Below are 24,224 nucleotides of genomic sequence, written 5' to 3' on the forward strand. Positions count from 1 at the left end.
CATACCTTCTTTCCACTTCAAAGACTCCGCTTTTATCACATCGACCTCCTCACGGAGTTTCCCGATCATAATTTTCTGCTGCAGCTGTGAGACTGAAAAATTAGCCATCGTTCCGGTATCGAGCCCACAAGCTTTTAAAAGTATTATTAACTGCTCGGAAAGATCGGTCTGATCTTGGTGTGCCTTGGCCAACTCAGCTCAGAGGTCTTTTATTTCCTCACCGCTTTTCCCTAAGAGGAGTTTAAGGGAGTTCTTCTCCTCCATAACCCGATGAAGATCGGCCTCATATCGACGCAACTTGGTTCGGGACTGAGAACATGCTTCTCTATGAACTGTCGCGGCCTGCAAAGAAAGAAGAAACCAAGTTAGAAAAGAAAAGCAAATATAAAGGTAATACCAACAAAATAATTTAAGGCTTACCTGATTCAAATCCTGCTGCACTCCGTGAAAATGATCCGATGCATCACTAGTACCGGCAATGTCCTCGACACCGGTAAACAGGTCACGAAAAGGATCCTCTCCATCATGAGGCCTGTCTAGTTCGAGGGCCCCCAAAGCTTGGGCTTCCTGAATCGCCCCTGCGGAAAAAGTAGGGAAGGTGGGCGAGTCTTCGATTGCTATTTCCCTAAAGGAATCACTTGGAGCATTCTCTTCGGTTCGAAGAGATTCGGGGAGAGCCCCTTCAAACATATTTCCCATCCGTTGGCTTCAATTGGAAGCATCATCGATCTCTAACAACTCGGGGACTCTGCCCGAATCTTTCTCCGATATATCCTCAGTTCGAGGTAGAGCCTTATAAACCACTTCCGATCCAGCTACCTGTGGAACGTCGGTGTTCTTCTTCTTTCGGGACGCCAGCGCGGACCCATCATTTTCTTCTTCTTCTTCATCTTCATACCTTAGACGCAGAATGGATTCTACTGTCAAAGGAATAGTGTTTTTATTCAGCTTACGATCCGTCCTCTTCTTCGGTTTTGGGCCTTCGAGAACAGAGGCCCTTTTCCTCTTATTATCTTTCACCGGCTTCAGGATAGAGGCCGAAGCCTCTTCCTCGATGGACGAGGGCCTGAAAACCGCATCTTTGCCCATACCTACATACGAAATGTTTTATTAAAGTATATGGAAATCATCTTGTTCGAATTACCAAAAAATATGAGAAAAGGGGCTTACCATGATGTTTGGCCTCCCATCGGTCCTTTGACAAGTCACGCCATGAGCGTTCGATGTATGTGGAGGTCGAAACCAGATCCCGTACCCAATTCTTGAGATCGGGAACTGCGCCGGGCATCCAGGGAACTGCTGCATCACAAAGGTATATCGGTAAGAAAAGAAATAAAAAGACAAAATAGTAAGAGATAACAGCAGAATTACACTTACGCTTCATGTTCCACTCCTCGGGAAAAGGCATCTTTTCGGTCAGAATCAGGTCCGAAGTCCTTACTCGAACGAACCTGCCCATCCAGCCTCGATCCCTGTCCTCGTCTATGCTTGAGAATAGAGCCTTGGTAGCTCGACGTTGGAGTTTTATTAACCCTCCTCAAAAAAGGCGAGGATGGTACAACCAGATGAGATGATCGAGGGTGAAAGGCATCCCGTCGATTTTGTTCACAAAGTATCGGATCAAAATAATGATCCGCCAAAAGGAAGGATGGATTTGGCCTAAAGTTATTAGGTATTTACGACAAAAATCTATGATAATAGGGTCGAGGGGACCTAACGTGAAAGGGTAAGTGTACACACTTAAAAACCCTTTCACATGAGTAGTAATATCCTCTTCGGGAGACGGCACTACCACTTCTTTGTTCCCCCAGTTACAATCTTTTTTTATCTGTTCGATATACCCCCCGGTTATCGAACAAATGTATCTCGATACGGGCTCATATCGGCCGGGAACAGGCGAACCTTTATCGAGTTTGAAATCGGACATAAGAACGCACGCCGCCGGAACGCACTCCTCAGGCCGTGGATCCACCAGTGTTTTGTCGACAACAGATTGAGAAGAAAAAACTTTTTCTCTTTGGGGAGCGGTTTTTGATGTCTTCACCATTTTTTGGATTTAAAGAAGGTGACGAAGATTTGGTGGTTTGGAGAAGAATTTTGCAGAAAAGAGTCGCAGATCAACGAATGAACTCTGAAGAGACGAAAAAGAACTTGAAATTTTTTCTAAAGATTGAAGAAGTAAAAGTGATGAATGGTGGCCGGAAAGGCTATTTATAGATTGAAACAATGATGGTTCAATATCAGCGGTGGCCGACCACCGTCTGGCATGCATTAAATTCCTTGAAAAACTAAATCGATGGGATAGCTATCACGTGCGTCATGATCGAGCCAAATGTGAACGTCAGCTATTAATCCAATCGAGCCATTGAGAAATCATATCGTTTCTCACCACATCCTTCGCGAGAAATGAGGGGACTAAATGTATACAGTCGAAATAGATTTCGACCTTCGTACGATTGATCGAGGTCTAAATATAATGGATCAAAGAAAGACTTCATAATATCGAGATGGGTTCCGAAGGTGGTACAAACAAGCTTCAGATTTCGGGTACAGATCAAACACCGAGTTCGAAGTCATTATCAAACCATGACGAGATGATTTTGAGCTTAAGGGGCAGAGGCCAACCGGGATCTAGTCCGAGTCATCACCTGATCCTGAGTCCATATCGAGTTCTAGAAGCAATACCGACCAGCATCGAGGCCGATCGAGCTCGAGCTTACAAACAAGAGCCGTTGCAAACACACTAAGGGAGAGAATCTCGGCGAAAATTAGGGAAAAGCTGATTTATCATGGGTTCTCCACTATTTATTTTTTATTATATCTAAAGTAGGATCCTCCACTATAAAGAGGATGGCTACATTTCTATAGAAGGCAGTTGTTTTTTTGGCTTACATTGTAATTCAAGCACCACATTTTCCTGTATTCAAGAGTTACTCTTTTAAGCTTCATAAATTAATTCATCTTGCTTAGTCCTAAAAATAATCTTCTTTACAACCTTGTTTATTTTGCATTTTTTACAATCCATATTTGATATTTTTATTTTATTCTTACGATTTGTATCAAGTTATACCACATATCCTTAGAACTACGTACAAATTCAACACTATCCATTTTACGGGTAAACAATTGTGATAAGGATCTTGATATTACCTCTCAACCTCTCATTTTGAAGATGAGTACTCTTGCCAGTACAAAGTTATTATGTTCTTTTTGTTTAGATCTATGTTGAATTTGCTGTGATGTTTTGGTAATAAACCATACCACTTTTTATCTTTTTCATTTTTGTTCTTTAATTTTTTAAAAAAAATGACATTTCCTATTTTATTCTTTGCTCTATGTTCTATGTCTATTTAAAATCTTTGTTTATCATCCTCCATGCACAAATTCTATCGTGGGATTTATATTGGGTTTTTTTACTTTGCGCCACAATCGTAAGAAGGAAATCTATCCGAACATAGGGATACAGTGAAACTTTTTTCTCTTCTTCTACCTTTTCATTTAGCTTTTATGTTGTTTGTCCTTAGAGGGTGGGATTTATGTAGAGAACAAACAAAAAGAAGAGTGAGTATTACAGCTGTAATTGATGTTTGTCACGAACCAAAATACACCTAGTCGTGATGGCACCTAATTCAACCCGTTAGGTAAGCCATACAACAGTTACACAATTTTAATGAAAATAATCTGTAATCAATAAGTGAAATAGCTGAACTTCCATATAATAACCCAAGGATTGATAGCACAAGTCATGAACCACCAAGAGTGCTAGTACAAAAATAAATACAACATCTGTTTGGAATATACATAAATAGAGTACAAATCTAAAACTACCAAGGACAAGTGGTAGCCATATCCAGAAAATATGTACATCTTCAATGCCAACTCCCATCATCCGCAACATCTCATCTCCAAGATCTACATGCAAAGTGCAGAAGTATAGTATGAGTACAACCGGATCCATGTACCCAATCATATAACTCACAAGTACACAACAATAATGGCATCAAGTCATAAATCATAGGTAAAGCCACCTCGATGCTCAAAGATAACGTAACATACTCTTTTTCAGTTAACAATCCAACATATAGAGAAGATATGCATCCAATATCATTTATTCATCAAACTTGCATATAGAGTAGATATGTGATAATCCTTTATCTGTTGCATATAAAGAAGATATGTGTGATTAAACAAGTCAAGTCACACGGATTGACATATAGAGAAGATATTTACCGTGTCTCATCTCATAAAATAAGGTGACATATAGAGAAGATATGCATAAAGGCATGTATACACTCCGGAGCTAGAAAATAGAGAAGAGATGCAACAAAATCATGTATACATCCAAGGAATTTACATATAGAGAAGAAATGCAATAACTAAAACACACACTGGCCAGTTTTCCTCATACCGCGTGTACACCATCAAGAGACAAACATGAGAGGGTGACTCTAGGGAGATGGATCCTTATCCACACGCTGCACGAACAACTCACGTGCTAATAATATCAACCGCACGGACAACTCACGTGACAATAATAATAATATCTCGGATCTGCTCGGACAACTCACGTGATATCATATTATCTCAACCGCGCAGACAACTCACATACCTATAATATCAACCGCACAGACAACTGACATGCCAATAATAACAATATCTCGGATCCGCACGGACAACTCACGTGCTATTATAACTCAAATGCACGGACAAATCATATGCTATCATGATATCTCAATCGCATGGACAACTCACGTTCTATCATGATATCTGAACCGCACAACTCACGTACTAATAATCACAATCGCACGGACAACTCACATGCCAATAATCACAACTGCACGGATAACTCACTTGCTACCACTCTAATAAATATCACATAGAAAGCAGATATACGAGATTACATGTATATGAATAATGAATATCAAATTTCATACTCATGGACTGTTATAAGTGACATGCTAGAGTGTATGCATGTGCAAAGTATTCTACCATAGCTCAAATCAGGCAATTACATCATGAAAGTAGCAATTATCAGGTTCAATCAGGAGATTAACCTTTATGTAACCTCAAACATTTTTGAAATAACTCATAAAAGTGGTACAAACATAAGAAACATAACAGCATGAAGCTTAGCAATTAATCCAAGGCGTATCATAGCCTAAGTACTACCCGAGCATGATTAATACCCCGATACACGCATATGGGATCAACCCCTCATATGTGCGCCACCCATAGCATGTTGCTAAAATAAATAATTCAGGCAACTAGTACCTCAACCAAGTTTAGGTAAGATACTTACCTCAAAAAGCCAAATCAATGCTCTAGAAACGACGTCCCGCATGAATTTACCTCTGAACGGCTCGAATCTAGACAAAAGCAACTCAAAATCATAAAATAATGGCATAGGAATCAAACTCAAATGATAAAGGTTGAATATTTAATCAAATCCCACGTCACCTCAATCCATATAAGCTCGTCAACACCACATAACTGAATATTCTTTCTTTAACCTTAGGTCACAACCTTTAGAACTCAATCTCTAACATCCAAAGTTCATTATGAGACGCGAATCTCGCGTCTATACATTGTATAAGTCTAAAAAAGCTGCATCAAGTCATAACCACATCCCAAGATATAATCACATGCTGTACCACATAACTCAGATACCCATAGCAACAACTTCCGACCACAATAGTTGCTCATTAACAAAATCGGTATCAGCGACATACCTCATATCAAACAAAACCTTGTTTTGAACCTTCATTCACGTCCAAGGGTGAAAGAAACACGTAGAACTCATAACCACCCATCACATCAACAAGTCATGGGGCTCGCTCACCAGATAGGAACCATTGCAAAATTCTAAGCCGACTAATGATATTATTCTTGCAACTTACTTTAACCAAATCCGACAACAGAAGTTCTAGATCCAAGAATCTCATTTCACCCAGTTCAAGCTACTCAACTGACCAGCCATACCAATGACACCTAGAGCCACAAACAATGTAATCTGTGCACCAAATAAGCAACAACTCGAATATAACCAACAACGAAAGGAGAACCAAATGAGAGGACCGCCCTGCAAGCTCAATAGATACCACCACAAAGCGCAATGCTACGAATCCATCTCATAGAGAATAAATAAGGCACACAAAATAAGTACAAAGGATCATATCCCAACATAACTTCGCTGTGGCGCATAACCCGATCCAAACATGCTGGTCCACATGAATTACCCATTGCCTAAATTATTGTACTAACCAAACACATGTATCAACAGTAGCAAGCACACGAAATGCATGATCATAACCATAGAGAAATGGATAGAACAATATACCCCAGATAGGAAAACTATAACCAATACTCAAATAACAAATCAGAACCTAAGAGCCATCTTTCTTGAATTTAACAACAAGGCCCAAACAAAACCCCCACCATGTGTAAATAGTCAATAGTCTATTCACTTGTCGTAGCATAAAGGAGCAACACATGGAACATATAAGAACACATATAAGATTAACTCTAGTCCACGACACACCCCTCAACAATAAATATGCTGAGTAAACAAACCTGGTCCAATGTAGACTACACATTCTCATTATGTCTATCAATGGGCCCCCAAATCAACTTCAATCATCCATAAATATGTAAATAACCTTCCAAAAGTCCATAGTAACCCAACCATAAGACATACAATTAGTCGTCTCTCTTAACATACCTTCACCATCTGCAACTAAGTAACAATCTACCTCTGAGAACTTCCAGACTCCAAATCCCATAAAATACAAGAATCTCCATATCCGATCCTAGCTCCACCACGCAAATGACTTTCACATCCCCCCCCCATAATCATCTCACAAGAGACACTCTCATGAATCTTCCATGCCACGTAACAAAATTCGAACATCAATTGTCAACAACTAGGTGATCACCGTAATACCAATCCAGCATCCACAAGTTAAAACACAATGCGCCTTTTTGAAATGCACACTCTTCTCAGGTGATACCAAACAATTCCTTCATTATTCTAAACATATGAAACCGTCCATGCTATCTAGAACTCATGACCTCCTCTTCAAAATGGAACCACAACCTTGTACATGCAAACCTCAATCCCACACGCTTCTCCACATCTGTGATGCCATCATATGAAAATACGCGAATCCCATTATCAACTCTGAATCACAAGAAGGATACACACTCCATCAGCTATAAACCTTCCACTTGACCCCATCCAGGAGAAAAATCACAACGCGCAACATACTCCTCATACCTATAGAAGACATCCGTCCAAGCCATGATTGAAATCATTGTAACAGAATCCCTCTAGCTCAACCAAGTCACACAGGTCACCAAACCCAAGAGCATCACCACAAAACACCTATAAAGCCTCGCCACACCAAAAGAACCAAAAGAACCGATCATTTTTATTACTATGCTGATCCAAACCATTAGCAAGCTGACCCATTTCCCCGAGTTCCTCTCTACTTGCCTTCAAGTTAAAACTTCTCCTTATTAGTACACTACAGTCCTTAACCCCAAGCTCACCCCAAGAGATTCCAGCATGAAACCACGTCGTGTAGAGGCCTAGAAGCCACTGTATTCCCTCTTAAACACCTAATAGTATAGTAACCGGAATGCCCACTTGGAAGAGACCTTCTATGAATTTGAAGTTGTTTCTTTAACCTCTCTAACATTGAAATGTAGAATCACTAGTGATATATAACTACCGCAAGTCTCGGCACCAACTAATGAAAATCTCAGATCTTAGCCATATACAAAATCCGGGAACCCTCAAATACCACATAGGAAGCATGAACCCATTAGGACCTTTCCGAGATTTATCCACTCTTCTCTAATCTCAAATGCACTTCCAATACGAGCTAAATAACTTGTGCTCCATTAGCACAGAAACATCTAAAGAAGTAACCCCACCTTTAAGCAACCGAGTGAATCCCTTCTTCTTGAACACTATATCCACCACAAATAACAAACTCGAATCATTCCAAGATTTCCATATGCCCATAAAGTATAGCACATCATGCATCCAACAATTCCATTTCTCAAGTCATCTTCGAAATCACCTTATTCAAGTCATAACCAATCCACAAATATGCCTCTGTCAAAAATTAATATAACACATAACCATGCACTCTGATCGTTGATAGAAGCCTCCCCCACTTGGCTCGAAGCCATAGAACATAACATACGATAACCCACAATACCCTTACTCCATAACTGCTATGATCTCACATTGTAATTTAACTAAACCCTTCATAAGCTCATGTAGCATTAATCATGAATTGCCTCAAATCATTTGCTAAGCGCATATTCATCCTCGTGACAGTCGTGCGAACTTCCTCAAGTGATTCGACACAAATTACAGCACATATAATCCCACTGGCAGAAAGAAACTCTCCACAGAAATATCATAAGGATCACACATCGGTAGACCACCCCGCAGGAGATAACCCACCTGCTTAGCCTCAAACTGGCATCTCTCAATGACCCTATCATGGTCATAACCTATAACGACACGGCTCATCATTTTGAGTATTTTAGCCCCGATCCCCTATTTATTACCTCCTATATGTTATATTGCAGTTATGTGACTTGCTGGGGTGTTTGGTTTTAGTTTTGGTTTTGGGTGAATTTCGGAGTGAAATGAGACACTTAGTCCCTAAGTTAAAGGTTTAGAAGGTTAGAAAGTTTGATCGGGAGTTAACTTTATTAATATCGGGGTCCGATTCTGATTTCGAAAGTTGGAGTAGGTCCGTCATGTCATTTATAACTTGTATGCAAAATCTGAAGTCAATCGTAATTGTTTTGTTATGAATCGACATTAGTTTTGTAATTAGGAAGTTCATAGTTTCAATAGGCTTGAATTGGATTGCGAACGTAGAATCGATGTTGTTTGATGTAATTTTTGGCCTCGAGTAGGTCCATTATGTGTTTTTGAACTTGTTGGTATATTCGGACAGGATCCCGTGGGCCCCGGGTGTGATTCCAGCCCTTCTAGTATCATCGCACTTGCGAAGGGATTGGCCACAGGTGCGGACTCACGGGTGCAAGTGGTGAAGCGCAGAAGCAGAGAGGGGCAGCCCAGGTCTGAGCTCGAAGGTGCGCCTCCACAGGAGCAGACCTTGCTTTCACAGAAGCGGAATTCGGGGAAGGCCTTGGGCGGGACCGCAAGTGCGGTCGTTTTCTCCGCAGAAGTGGAATCACAGGTGCGAGCTAGTGGTTCGTAGGAGCGAAATCTTAGGACCTAAGTGGGAACCGCACCTGCAATGTTTTTTCCGCAAGTGCGACATCGCAAATGCGACTGTGTGAGCGCAGATGCGGAATCACTGGGCAGAAAAGGCCTAGTTCGAGGGTTTGATTTCATTATCCATTTTTGGACCTAGAGAGCTCGGTTTGTGGATATTGTTTGAGAGATTTTCAAGTAATTCATTATGTTAAGTGATTCTAACTCGGTTTTGGTTATATTACATGAATCCATTGTTATTTTCATCATTTAATGAGTGATTTGAGTTGGAATTTTGGGGAAAAATTGTGAAAACTTCTTAGGCTAAATCTTGGGGATTTGAAAGGCGATTTGAGGTCAAATTTGAGTAATTCTTGTATGGTTGGACTCGTTATCGAATGAGTGTTCAGATTTTGTAATTTTTATCGGGTTCCGAGATGCGAGCCTGGGTTGACTTTTTATTTCTCTTTAAAGATTGTAGCTTTATTGTTCAGAATAGTTTCCTATAGTTTATATTTATGGTATGAAGTTGTTTTGGCTAGATTTGAGACATTCGGAGTTGGATAATCGAGGGAAAGGCATACTAGTAGATTGAGTTAGTGTGTTTTGAGGTAAGTGTCTTGCCTAACTTTGTGTGGGGGAATTACCCCTTAGGACTGGTTTTGTTTTGTGATAATTATGATGTATGGAAGCCGTGTACGCAAGGTGACGAGTGTGTACATGGGCTAAATGTGGAAATTTACTGGTTTTAGCTATGTAAATTCCTTTCATGCCTTAATTGAGTTACCTTAACATGTTATAGTCATCATCCTTAGCCTATCTTCACATTCTCTACTTGTTTTATCTCTTACTTCTTAATTGCATTTACATGTTTACGTGAAGTATTGTTTCCTCTATTCCTTATTAATTATTTAACCATTGAGTTCTTTAATTTAAGTTATTATTTTTGGAATATCTTATTGTTGAAATTGGTATTGAGTTATAAAGGTCGTGATTTACATTGAGGCAAAGTTTTAAAGTTGTGAAATACTATTCTTGTTGAGTTATTCACTCCTGGTTGTTATTGTGAGACTCTTGTACATATTGTGGTTGAGCCATGTATATTTGTTGTGAAAACACTATTTTGTAGGTTTCTTGGCAAGTTGTGATATTGGGCACTTAAGGTGCGATTTGTGATACATTGTGATATTGATACACATGCGGTGGTATAAGAATTTGGGGTTGAAACGCATGCGGTGAGATAAGGTGGGCTTGATATGCATGTTGCTAGTAGGGGAGCTACTTGAAGCCACACGGCGTGATAAGGTGGGCTAAAATGCGGGAAGCTATTTAGGGAAAAATGATTTTTAAAACTAATGCAAGGCTCCCGCGGTGATATAAGGAAAGATTGTGAATTATTTTGTGATTGAGACTACGAGGCGGTACCTCAGTAGTGATTCTTGTTGATACTTTTCTATTACTTCACTTGTGTTTTGTTGCTTTGTTCTATGTCATAGCATTCCTTGTTTTGTTCCGTGATGCATTATTTTTTTTAGTCCAGTGTAGCTATTCTCGGTGTATTTCCTTATTATCTCATTTTTATTATTATCATTATTACATTGTTATATACCTCTTCCATTTCTTAATTATTCTAGTATGGCCTTGAACTGACTTCGTCACTACTCTACCGAGGTTAGGCTTGGCACTTACTAGGTACCGTCGTGTTTTACTCATACTACACTTCTGCACATCTTTTTGTGCAGATCCAGGTACCTCCTACCAGTCCAGGCACCAGTGAGACGAGCCCAGTTCGAAGACTTCAAGATATACCTGCCGGCGTCCGCATGCCTCGGAGTTACCCTCTATCTAGTCTATTTTTATTTTCTTATCTTTTATATACGCTGATGTATAGGGATGTTCAATACAATCTTATAGAGCTTGTGACTTGTATTCACCAAATTTTGGGGAGTTGTTATGTTGAGTTGCGGAGTTTCCTTTATATTAGTTGTTGAGTTTTTGAGACTTTAATCATTACTTAAGTTAGATTATGCATAAATATTAGGCTTACCTAGTCTTAGAGTCTAGGTGCCATCACGACATCCTACGGAGGGAAATTTGGGTTGTGACAAGTTGGTATCCGAGCTCTAGTTTAAAAGGTGTTATGAGTCACAAGCAGGTTTAGTAGAGTCTCGCGGATTGGTACGGAGACGTCTGTACTTATCTTCAGAAGGCTATGGAACTGTTAGGAAAAGTTTCAATTCTTTGATTCCTTATCGTTTGAATTTGTTGACTTTAGAATTCTAAGTCTCTGTCTTTATATTCTCTCAAAGATGGTGAGGAGATGCACAACTGGATCTGATGATCAGACACCCGCGCCCTCTGCTAGAGCCGCGAGAGGCCGGGGCCGGGGCCAAGGTAGAGGCCGAGGACGGGCCCTTGGTGCAGCTAGAGCACCTGTCCGAGCTACTACAGAGCTGCCACTAGTAGCTCTAGTTGGAGGGTAGGCACCTGAGACACTAGTTACTACCCCTGCACTTCGGGAGACGCTCGCCTAGTTTTTGAGCTTGTTTGGGTCTCTAGCTCAGGCGGGGTTGATTTCACTTGCTCCTGCCACATCTCAGGGTGGGGGATGAGCACATACTCCCGCATCCCATACCGTAGAGCAGCGGGTCCAGGTTGAACAGGTCCCAGAGGTCATACTGGTGTAGCCGGTTGTCCCTGTTCAGCCCGAGGTTAGGGCAACAACATCTGAAGAGGAGTAGATCAGGATCGAGAGGTACAAAAAGTACCATCCTCCTACATTCAGCGGCCTAGCTACAGAGGACGCATAAGGTTTTCTTGAGGAGTGCCATCGTATCCTTCGTACTATGGGTATTGTGGAGTCGAGTGGGGTTGGTTTCACTATGTTCCAGCTTAAGGGAGCGGCTTATCAGTGGCGGCGAGCGTATGAGTTGGGTAGCCCGGCCGAGGAAGATTCACTCACATGAGCTTAATTCTTAGAGATGTTCATGAGACAATTTGTTCCCTAGAGTCTTAGGGATGCATGGCGCACAGAGTTTGAGTAGTTGCGCCAAGGTACTATGACTGTATCAGAGTATGCTGTTAGGTTCAACGAGTTGTCCAGACATGCACCTGCATTAGTTTCCACTGTCAGAGAGTGAGTTCGCCAATTTATCAAGGGGCTCTACCACGGTATTAGATTCAACATGGCTCGAGAGTTGGAGACCGATACCCCATACCATTAAGTTATGGAAATCGCTCGGAGAATGGAGCATATGTGGGGCCGGGAGAGAGAGGAGAGGGAGGCCAAGAGGCCTCGAGATTCTGGCACATACAGTAGTGCTCGTTTCCCAGTTGTAGCCCGTCATGGTAGAGGCTAAGTGAGTTGTCCTATTCATTCAGCATTTGCAGCTTCCAGCGATATTCTGGCTAGTCCCAGGTCTCAGGTTGCCCATTATGCACCGCCACTGTCTAGTGCACCTAATGCACGGGGTGCTTTCAGGAAAGGGTTGTCTCCCTATCATGCTATTCTTGATTGTCACGCCAAGACGGTGACATTGGCTATGCCAGGTTTCCCGCGGTTGGAGTGGAGGGGTACTTTAGATTATGTTCCTAGCAGGGTGGTATCTTTCCTAAAGGCACAACTGATGGTTGGGAAAGGGTGTGAGGTATATCTAGCCTTTGTGAGAGATGTCAGTGTTGATACTCCTACTGTTGAGTCAGTTCCGGTAGTGAGGGATTATCCAGATGTATTTCTGGCAGATCTTCCGGGCATGCCGCCCGATAGAGATATCGATTTTGGTATTGATTTATGGCCAGCACTCAACCCATTTCTATTCCACCATATCGTATAGCCCCGGCAGAGTCGAAGGAGTTAAAGGAGCAGTTGCAAAAGCTGCTTGATAAGGGTTTCATTCGGCCCAGTGTGTCACCTTGGGGTGCTCCGGTCTTGTTTGTAAAGAAGGAGGATGGTTCAATCGCATGTGTATTGATTATCGATAGTTGAACAAGGTTACAGTGAAGAACAAGTATTCATTTCCACGCATTGGTGGCCTATTTTATCAGCTACAAGGTGCCAGAGTGTTCTCAAAGATTGATTTGCGGTCAGGCTATCATCAATTGAAGATTCGGGATCCAATATTCCAAATATTGCCTTAAGAACTCAGTATGGTCATTACGAGTTTCTTGTGATGTCATCTGGGCTGACTAATGTCCCAGCAGCACTCATGCACTTGATGAACAGTGTATTCCAGGCCTATATTGACTCATTCATCATTGCGTTTATTGACGGCATCTTGGTGTACTCCTGGAGCCGGTAGGATCATGAGCAGCACTCGAGGACCGTGCTCCTGACCTTGAGAGAAAAGAAGTTGTATGCAAAATTTTCAAAGTCTGAATTTTGACTTGATTCGGTGGCATTTTTGGGTCATGTAATGTCAAGTGAGGGGATCAAGGTAGATTCGAAGATTGAAGCAGTGCAGAGTTGGCCCTAACCATCTTCAGCTACTGAGATCCGTAGTTTTCTTGGTTTGGCAGGGTATTACCATCATTTCGTAGAGGGTTTCTCATTTATTACTGCTCCTATGACTGGATTGACCGAGAAGGGTGCTCCATTCAGATGGACCGAGGAGTGTGAGGAGAGCTTTCAAAAGCTCAAGACTGCTTTGACTACAACCCAGTGTTGGTGTTGCCTACGGGTTCGGGGTCTTACTGTAAGGCCCCGTAAAAATATTCACCAAGGAATTTGACGTTTTGTGGAGCCGAGGTAGACTTATGTGTTTGAGGATTGTAGAAATTATTCTCAGTCCATTATGCGATCGTATAGTTGTTTCGCGGTCCGCATTTTCCGTCGCAGATTTGGCATGAAGAATTTTGTTGGGTCATTTTGCTGTCTATCCTGCGATCGCATAAGTGGTCTGCAGACCGCAGACCTGTCGGAGGCCTGTCCAGGCCATTCCAGTTTTTGGGCATCAGTTTCACGGTCTATTTTGCGGACCGCATATCTGTTATGCGGTCCATTCTACGATCGCGGACCTAAGTTCTGAGGGTCCATTTTCCTATTTTATAACCCGACCCTATTTCGATAAAAGACTTAATGGATCATTTTTGAAGGGGAATTATGATATTTTAAGAGAGAGGGGAGGAACTAGAGAGAGAAGGAGGAGCTCTAACACCTCCCACTTCAATTCCTTGCTTAAGCCTTGGAGAATTCACTAAGAAAGCTGGCAATATTATCAACTAAAGAGGTAAGGTTCTATCCCTAGCCTTCAATTTCGAAATTTGGTTTGGGAATAGGTAATGGGGAAATTGGTTTTGAGAATAAGAGTTTGTTAATGATGCATGCATGTGCCAATGAAGGTGGTAGGGAGGTTGTGGAGTATATATGGGTGACCTATTGAAGTGGGTATTGCTTGTGGAGTGAAGGAACATCACCATAGGACCCTATAGTCAAATGTGCCCACCTAGGAACATTATGCACGGGTTGTCTCCCTATCATGCTATTCTTGATTGTCACGCCAAGACGGTGACATTGGCTATGCCAGGTTTCCCGCGGTTGGAGTGGAGGGGTACTTTAGATTATGTTCCTAGCAGGGTGGTATCTTTCCTAAAGGCACAACTGATGGTTGGGAAAGGGTGTGAGGTATATCTAGCCTTTGTGAGAGATGTCAGTGTTGATACTCCTACTGTTGAGTCAGTTCCGGTAGTGAGGGATTATCCAGATGTATTTCTGGCAGATCTTCCGGGCATGCCGCCCGATAGAGATATCGATTTTGGTATTGATTTATGGCCAGCACTCAACCCATTTCTATTCCACCATATCGTATAGCCCCGTCAGAGTCGAAGGAGTTAAAGGAGCAGTTGCTAGAGCTGCTTGATAAGGGTTTCATTTGGCCCAGTGTGTCACCTTGGGGTGCTCCGGTCTTGTTTGTAAAGAAGGAGGATGGTTCAATCGCATGTGTATTGATTATCGACAGTTGAACAAGGTTACAGTGAAGAACAAGTATTCATTTCCACGCATTTGTGGCCTATTTTATCAGCTACAAGGTGCCAGAGTATTCTCAAAGATTGATTTGCGGTCAGGCTATCATCAATTAAAGATTAGGGATCCAATATTCCAAATATTGCCTTCAGAACTCACTATGGTCATTACGAGTTTCTTGTGATGTCATCTGGGCTGACCAATGTCCCAGCAGCACTCATGCACTTGATGAACAGTGTATTCTAGGCCTATATTGACTCATTCATCATTGCGTTTATTGACGGCATCTTGGTGTACTTCCGGAGCCGGTAGGATCATGAGCAGCACCCGAGGACCGTGCTCCTGACCTTGAGAGAAAAGAAGTTGTATGCAAAATTTTCAAAATCTGAATTTTGACTTGATTCAGTGGCATTTTTGGGTCATGTAATGTCAAGTGAGGGGATCAAGGTAGATCCGAAGATTGAAGCAGTGCAGAGTTGGCCCTGACCATCTTCAGCTACTGAGATCCGTAGTTTTCTTGGTTTGGCAGGGTAATACCATCATTTCGTAGAGGGTTTCTCATTTATTACTGCTCATATGACCGGATTGACCCAAAAGGGTGCTCCATTCAGATGGACCGAGGAGTGTGAGGAGAGCTTTCAAAAGCTCAAGACTGCTTTGACTACAACCCCAGTGTTGGTGTTGCCTATGGGTTCAGGGTCTTACTGTAAGGCCCCGTAAAAATATTCGCCAAGGAATTTGACGTTTTGTGGTGCTGAGGTAGACTTATGTGTTTGAGGATTATAGAAATTATTCTCAGTCCATTATGCGATCGCATAGTTGTTTCGCGGTCCGCATTTTCCGTCGCAGATTTGGCATGAAGAATTTTGTTGGGTTATTTTGCTGTCTATCCTGCGATCGCATAAGTGGTCTGCAGACCGCAGACCTGTCGGAGGCCTGTCCAGGCCATTCCAATTTTTGGGCATCAGTTTCACGGTCTATTTTGCGGACCGCATATCTGTTATGCGGTCCATTCTACGATCGCGGACCTAAGTTCTGAGGGTCCATTTTCCTATTTTATAACCCGACCCTATTTCAATAAAAAGACTTAATGGATCATTTTTGAAGGGGAATTATGATATTTTAAGAGAGAGGGGAGGAACTAGAGAGAGAAGGAGGAGCTCCAACACCTCCCACTTCAATTCCTTGCTTATGCCTTGGAGAATTCACTAAGAAAGCTGGCAATATTATCTACTAAAGAGGTAAGGTTCTATCCCTAGCCTTCAATTTCGAAATTTAGGTTGGGAATAGGTAATGGGGAAATTGGTTTTGAGAATAAGAGTTTGTTAATGATGCATGCATGTGCCAATGAAGGTGGTAGGGAGGTTGTGGAGTATATATGGGTGACCTATTGATGTGGGGATTGCTTTTGGGGTTAAGGAACATCACCATAGGACCCTATAGTCGAATGTGCCCACCTAGTGTTTGATGAAATGCTTAAATGAGCTGAACCCACGAATATCTTCCTAATTATGATTCAATTTTGTTATGTCTCTAAATAGATTGATGTTGCTAGGATTTTTGGAGAATTGTAGTGATTTAAGGAAAGCCCAAAGCTAGGTATATTGGCTAAACTCCCCTTTTAGAATTGAACCCCACAATGGCCTTGTAAGTCCCGTGTTGCTTATTATAAATTGATTATTCCGAACAAGCCTTGTGTCAAAAGATATATGCGTTCAATTTGTAATCCAAACCTTCTTGTATGTTGAGTTACTATTTGAGAAGGTGATTAAGCATGTGTTGTGTGTTGGTATATTATGATTTGAAAATGTGATTCTAATGAAACTAGCAGGTCGAATTGTTTAAGAAATCACATGTGCCTAAGACCCTTAATTTGGTTAGTTGCTCAAACGTGTATTTAAAGTCTTGAGTAGAAATGACTTATTGTTGATAATCTATAAAGATGCTTGAAAGTGAAAGAAGTAAGTTGGAGATATAAAGTGTGGCTATCGTGCCAGGAATTAAAGTTATACTTCTGGCCAATGGTGCCAATTAAATGAAATGATGTGAGAAAGGTTAAGAAATGAGCCTTGATTCATCTGTTCCAAATTGACTTCGAAAATAGATTTGCCTAAAAGCTAATACACTCAAGTCGTTCCCAAATATGGTTATTTCAAGTAATGCTATGCTTTGTAAGTATTTCCAACATGTTTTGAGCTCTTATATATTCATGAGTTGAAATTGTGTATTGCCCTTTTGGGAAAAAGTATTTCAAGAATAAATGATGTGTTACTCATTTATGATTTTAACTTGTGCTTCGATTGCCAATCATTTTACTCCATTTCTTGGAAAGAAATCCATTGTGTTTAAAGTCTTCATTACTAATGAACCTAAAGTTGTGATTTTCGGAGTATTCTATTTGTTGATATTTATGATGATGATCCATGAAAGGAAAGAAATTAAAGTGTGGAATATGAGATACAATCATCGTGCCATGAATAAAAAATCATAAGTATGGCCAATAGAGCCAATGAAATTATAATGATGTTGTGAATGGTTGAAATTACTAACGAGGATATATATAGTGTGAAAGGTAATGAAGTTAATATAAAATATATTTGTGTTTTTGTTTCCCTTGTGTGCAAACCAAAAATATTTTTGGGAGTATCATTAGCAAACCGAGGAAGGGTGGGTCATAAGGACCATACCCGAAACTACACGTGCTGTGTAGGGGTGGATTGTGATTTTCCCCTTGTTTGGGATGAGATTGAGATATTGATATGATTGTGGTTATTCCCCTTAATTGGGATGAGGTTGATATAAGTTGTGAATTGGAAAGTCAACTCACACGGCATATGTGGGAAGGCGGCCTAGCCGATCGGGTGGAGATCGGACGCCATGTTGCGCACATGGTGGTACTACTCTTGGTAACACCTTTCTTTCGAACCACATGTCAAACCACATTGTTCGTGAGGAGATGGCCTAGCATATCGGGCGTGATCAGACTCCGTGCTAAAAACACGTTGGTATATCAGTGCTATAGATCTCCCAACCAAATATATATATATATTATTTTTGTATTTTGAAAGTTGTTATGTTTTAACTGGGCATTTAGATATTGTTAATTGTGACTTGCTGTTTCTATGGTTTTTCCTTTTTTATGTTGGCATTCTATTTTGAAAGAGGACATTTAGCTTTACATACTAGTTCCATATGTACTAACATCCCTTTTGTCGGGGGCGCTGCATCTTCAATGGATGCAGGTGGATTCGTCAGCGGGCAGTTTTGATCCTCGTTAGCTGTTACTCTCTATTCAGTAGATTTTGGTGAGCCCTACTCTATTCTGGGCTTCATGTCATTTGATGTTGTACTTTATGTTTTGAGGTATAGCCAGGGCCTCGTCGCCGGCACTTCCATTCTTCTTTTTTGTTATACTTAGAGGCTCCGTAGACAGGTTGTGGGTGGTGTATGATGTTGGGAATTAAACTAGTAAGTGTTGGTATTTGGGCAAACATGTTTTAATCATATCAATAAACTTGTAATATTTTAGAAATCATAAATGAATATCCTTTAGTAATGGAAAAGATTGTGGAACACTTGACTCTTCTCATGTCTATCACTTGTACTGGTTCTTATATTGTTAATGGTCAAGGTTGGGTAGAAGAAATCTAACAGACTTTCTTATCCGGGGTATCTCTGTTGAGCGCCGACCACGCCCCCCTCCCCCGAGGTCGGGGCGTGACACTTACACTTTGTACTGTGATATGTCGTGTGTTGGCCTCGACGCGATGTTGATGCAAGATGTTAGGGTAATTTCCTACACGTCTAGACAACTGAAGATAAATGAGAAGAATTATCATGTCCATGACCTTGAGTTAACAGCTATTGTTTATGCCTTGAAGATTTGGCGGCACTATTTGTATGGTGTCGTTGTGAGGTCTATACCGACCACCGGAGTCTATAGCATCTGTTCAAACAAAAGTATCTTAACTTGTGTCAGCTGAGATGGTTAGAGTTGCTTAAGGACTATGATATCACCATTCTATATCATCCTGGGAAGGCCAATGTGGTGGCCGATGCCTTGAGTTGAAAGGTGGAGAGCTCAGACACTTTAGCATATCTACTGGCAGTGAAGAGGCCATTAGAATTGGATGTTCAGGCCTTGGCCAACCAGTTTATTAGATTGGATGTTTCGGAGCCAAGTCGAGTTTTGGCCTGTGTGGTTTCTCGGTCTTCTCTATAGATCGTATCAGAGAGCGTCAGTATGATGACCCCTATTTGCTTGTCCTCAAGGACACAGTTCAGCACGGCGATGCCAAGGAGGTCACTATTGGGGATGACAGTATGTTACGGATGTAGGGCTAGCTATGTGTGCCCAATGTAGATGGTTTGAGTGAGTTGATTCTTCAGGAGGCCCATAGTTTGCGGTACTCCATTCATCCGGGAGTCGTTAAGATGTATCAAGACATAAGGCAGCACTATTGGTGGAGGAGGATGAAGAAAGACATAGTGGAGTATGTAGCTCGGTGCCTAAATTGTCAACAGGTGAAGTATGACCATCAGCGGCCAGGTGGATTGCTTAAGAGGCTAGAGATTCTAGAGTGAAAATGGGAGCGGGTTACTATGGAATTTGTTGTTGGGCTCCCACAGACTCAGAAAGAGTTCGATGCAATATGGGTGATTGTGGATAAGTTAAACAAGTCGGCTCATTTCATTCCAGTGGTGACTACTTATTCTTCAGAGCAACTAGCTCAGGTTTACAATCGCGAGATTGTACGACTACATAGCATACCAGTATCCACCATCTCTGATCGGGGTACGTAGTTTACATCGCATTTTTGGAAGGCTGTATAGCGTGAGTTGGGCACACGGGTTGAGTTGAGTATAACATTCCACCCTTAGACAGATGGATAGTCCGAGTGTAGTATTCAGATATTGGAGGATATACTTCGTGCCTGTGTGATGGAGTTTAGGGGTTCTTGGGATAAGTTCTTGCCGCTTCCGGAGTTCGCCTACAACAACAGCTACTAGTCGAGCATTCAGATGGCTTCGTATGAGGCCTTGTATGGGAGGCAGTGTCGGTCTCCAATGGGTTGGTTTGAGCCAGGTGAGGCTAGGCTATTGGGTATTGACCTGGTTCAGGATGCTTTGGAAAAGGTTAAATTGATTCAAGATCGGCTTCGCACAACCCAATCTAGATAGAAGACTTATGCGGATTAGAAGGTTCGTGACATTTCATTCATGATTGGGGAGCGGGACTTGCTTTGGTTTTCGCCCATGAAGGGTGTTATGAGGTTCGGGAAGAAGTGCATGTTGAGCCTTAGGTATATCAAACCTTTTGAGATTCTCGAGTGGATTGGAGAGGTGGTCTACACGCTTGCACTGCCACCAAGGCTAGCTGCAGTTCATCCAATATTCCATGTTTCTATGCTCCGGAAGTATCACGGTAGTCCGTCTCATGTGTTGGATTTCAGCTCAGTCCAGTTGGACAAGGATTTGTCTTATGTTGAGTAGCTGGTGGCCATTTGGGATAGGTAGGTCTGAAAGTTGAGGTCAAAGAACATTGCTTCGGTGAAGGTTCAGTGGAGGGGTCAACCAGTCGAGGAGGCGACTTAGCAGACCGAGTATAATATGCCTAGTCGTTATCCTCATCTTTTCACCACTTCAGGTATGTCTCTATACTTGTTTGAGGACAGACGTTTGTTTTAAGAGGGGGAGGATGTAATGACCCGGTCGGTTGTTTTGAGTATTTTAGCCCCGATCCCTGATTTATTGCCTCCTCTATGTAATATTGTGGTTATGTGACTTCCCGGGGTGTTTGATTTTGGTTTCAGGTGAGTTTTAGAGTGAAATAGGACACTTAGTCCCTAAGTTGAAGGTTTGGAAGGTTAGAAAGTTTGATATGGAGTTGACTTTATTGATATCGGGGGTCGTATTACGATTTCGAAAGTTGGAATAGGTCCATCATGTCATTTATTGATATCGGGGTCGGATTCCGATTCTGGATTGTGAAGTCAATCGGAGTTGTTTTGGTATGAATCGGCATTAGTTTTGCAATTAGGAAGTTCATAGTTTCAATAGGCTTGAATTGGGTTGCGAATCGTAGAATCGATGTTGTTTGGCCTCGAGTAGGTCTGTCATGTGTTTTGGAAGTTGTTGCTATATTTGGACGGGGTCCATGGTGTGATTCAGATTGAATCCGGAGCCAAATTTGGACTTAGTCTTTTAATGAAGTTCCAGCCTTTCTGGTGTCATCGCCCCTGTGGAGGGATTGGCCACAGGTGTGGACTCACGAATGCGAGTGGTGAAACGCAGAAGCGGAGAGGGGAAGCCCAGGCCTGTGCTCGCAGGTGCGCTTCCGCAGGAGCGGACCTTGCTTTCACACAAGCAGAATTTTGGGGAGGACATGGGCAGGACCACAGGTGTGGTCATTTTCTCCGTAGAAGCGGGATCGCAGGTGCGAGCTAGTGGTCCGCAGAATTGAAATCTTAGGACCTAAGTGGTAACCGCACCTACAATGGTTTTTCCATAGGTGCGGCATCGCATATGCGACTGTGTGACCGCAGATGTAGAATCACTGGGCAGAAAATGCCTAGTTCGAGGTTTGATTTCATTATCCATTTTTTGACCTAGAGAGATCAATTTGTGGTGTTGTTTCGAGAGATTTTCAAGGAATTCATTGGGTTAAGTGATTCTAACCCGGTTTTGGTTATATTACACGAATCCATTGTTATTTTCATCATTTAATTAGTAATTTGAGTTGGAAATTTGGGAGGAAATTGGGAAACTTCTTAGGCTAAAATTTGGGGATTTGAAAGGCGATTTGAGGTTGGATTTGAGTAATTCTTGTATTATTGGACTCGTTATTGAATGGGTATTTAGAATTTGTAATTTTGGTCGGGTTCCGAGACACGAGCCCGAGTTGACTTTTTGAGTTGACTTTGTATTTCTCTTTAAAGATCGTAACTTTGCTGTTCAGAATAGTTTCCTATAGTTTATATTTGTGGAATGAAGTTATTTTGGCTAGATTTGACCCGTTCGGAGTTGGATAATCGAGGGAAAGGCATACTAATGGATTGAGTTAGCGTGTTTTGAGGTAAGTGTCTTGCCTAACTTTGTATGAGGGAATTATCCCTTAGGACTGGTGTTGTTTTGTGATAATTGTGATGTGTTGAAGCCATGTATGAAAGGTGACGAGTGTGTACATGGGCCAAATGTGGAAATTTACCAGTTTTAGCTATGTAAATTCCTTTAATGCCTTAATTGAGTTACCTTAACATGTTATAGTCATCATCCTTAGTCTATCTTCACATGCTCTACTTGTCTTATCTCTTACTTGTTAATTGCCTTTACATGTTTAGTTGAAGTATTGTTTCCTCTATTCCTTATTCATTATTTCATCGTTGAGTTCTTTACTTGAAGTTGTTATTTTTGGAATATCTTGTTGTTAAAATTGGTATTGAGTTATAAATGTCGTGATTTACATTAAGGTAAAGTTGTGAAATGCCACTCTTGTTGAGTTATTCACTTCTGATTGTTAGTGTGAAACTCTTGTGCATATTGTGGTTGTGCCATGGTTATTTGTTATGAAAACATTTTTGTTGTTGGTTTCTTGGCAAGTTGTGATATTGGGCTCTTGAGGTATGATTTGTGATATGTTGTGATATTGATACGTATGCGATGGTATAGGGATTTGGGGTTGAAACGCATACAGTGAGATAAGGTGGGCTTGATACGCGTGTTACTAGTAGGGGAACTACTTGAAGCCATGCGGCGTGATAAGGTGGACTAAAACGCGGGAAGCTATTTCGGAAAAAATAACTTTTAAAACTAATGCAAGCTTCCGCGGTGATATAAGGAAAGATTGTGAATTGTTTTGTGATTGAGACTACGAGGCGGTACCTCGATAGTGATTCTTGTTGATACTTTTCTATTACTTCACTTGTGTTTTGTAACTTTGTTCCATGTCATAGCATTCCTTGTTTTCTTCCGTGATGCATTATTTGCTTTAGTTCAGTGTAGCTATTCTCGGTGTACTTCTTTATTGTCTTGTTTCTATTGTTATCATTATTACAGTATTATATACCTGTTCAGTTTCTTAATTATTCCACTATGGCCTTGACCTGACCTCATCACTACTCTACCGAGGTTAGGCTTGGCATGTACTAGGTACCGTTGTGGTGTACTCATGCTATGCTTCTGCAAATCTTTTTGTGCAGATCCAGGTATCTCCTACTAGTCTAGGCGCCAGTGAGATGAGCCCAGTTCGGAGACTTCAAGATATACCTGCCGGTGTCCGCAGGCCTCGGAGTCACCCTCTATCTAGTCTATTTTTCTTTTCTTATCCTTTTATAGACATTGATGTATAAGGATGTTCATCACCATCTTATAGAGCTTGTGACTTGTATTCACCAGATTTTGAGGAGTTGTTATGTTGACTTGCGGAGTTTCCTTTATATTAATTGTTGAGTTATTGAGACTTTAATCATTATTTCAGTTAGATTTTGCATAAATGTTAGGCTTACCTAGTCTTAGAGACTAGGTACCATCACAACATCTTACGGAGGAAAATTGGGGTCGTGACACAACCACTATGCAATTAATTTATATTTCCGAGGCTACACTCGTCAACAAGACATAAGAATATACTTCATTCCACAAATAAACAACTTAAAAAACCCCTCAAGACACTCATAACTTGAGGTTGTACAACACATCAAGACAGAAATCAAGAATCCATAGTCCTTCTGCCTCCCAAGAAAAATTCTTCTCGTCACATCCAAACCATCTAAACATAGTCCTCAGTCACATAATAATCATCATATATCTATCCAATCACTCACTCAGTGTCAAGACATAATTTCCATCATAAGCCGTGATGGCGTACAACATCGTCGTTAGGCAAGCCAACAGTGAGCCTTCAATTAAATTATTCATTCTTAGACCTTTGAAATTGTCATGACCCATATCCCATAATAGTTTGCAATGGCGCCCAAGGATGCGGTTAGGCAACTCAATGATGAACCTCCAATTTAATTATCC

The sequence above is a fragment of the Nicotiana tabacum genome, chromosome 21 (genome assembly GCF_000715075.1).
Source record: "Nicotiana tabacum cultivar K326 chromosome 21, ASM71507v2, whole genome shotgun sequence".
NCBI classification, from domain to species: Eukaryota; Viridiplantae; Streptophyta; class Magnoliopsida; order Solanales; family Solanaceae; genus Nicotiana; species Nicotiana tabacum.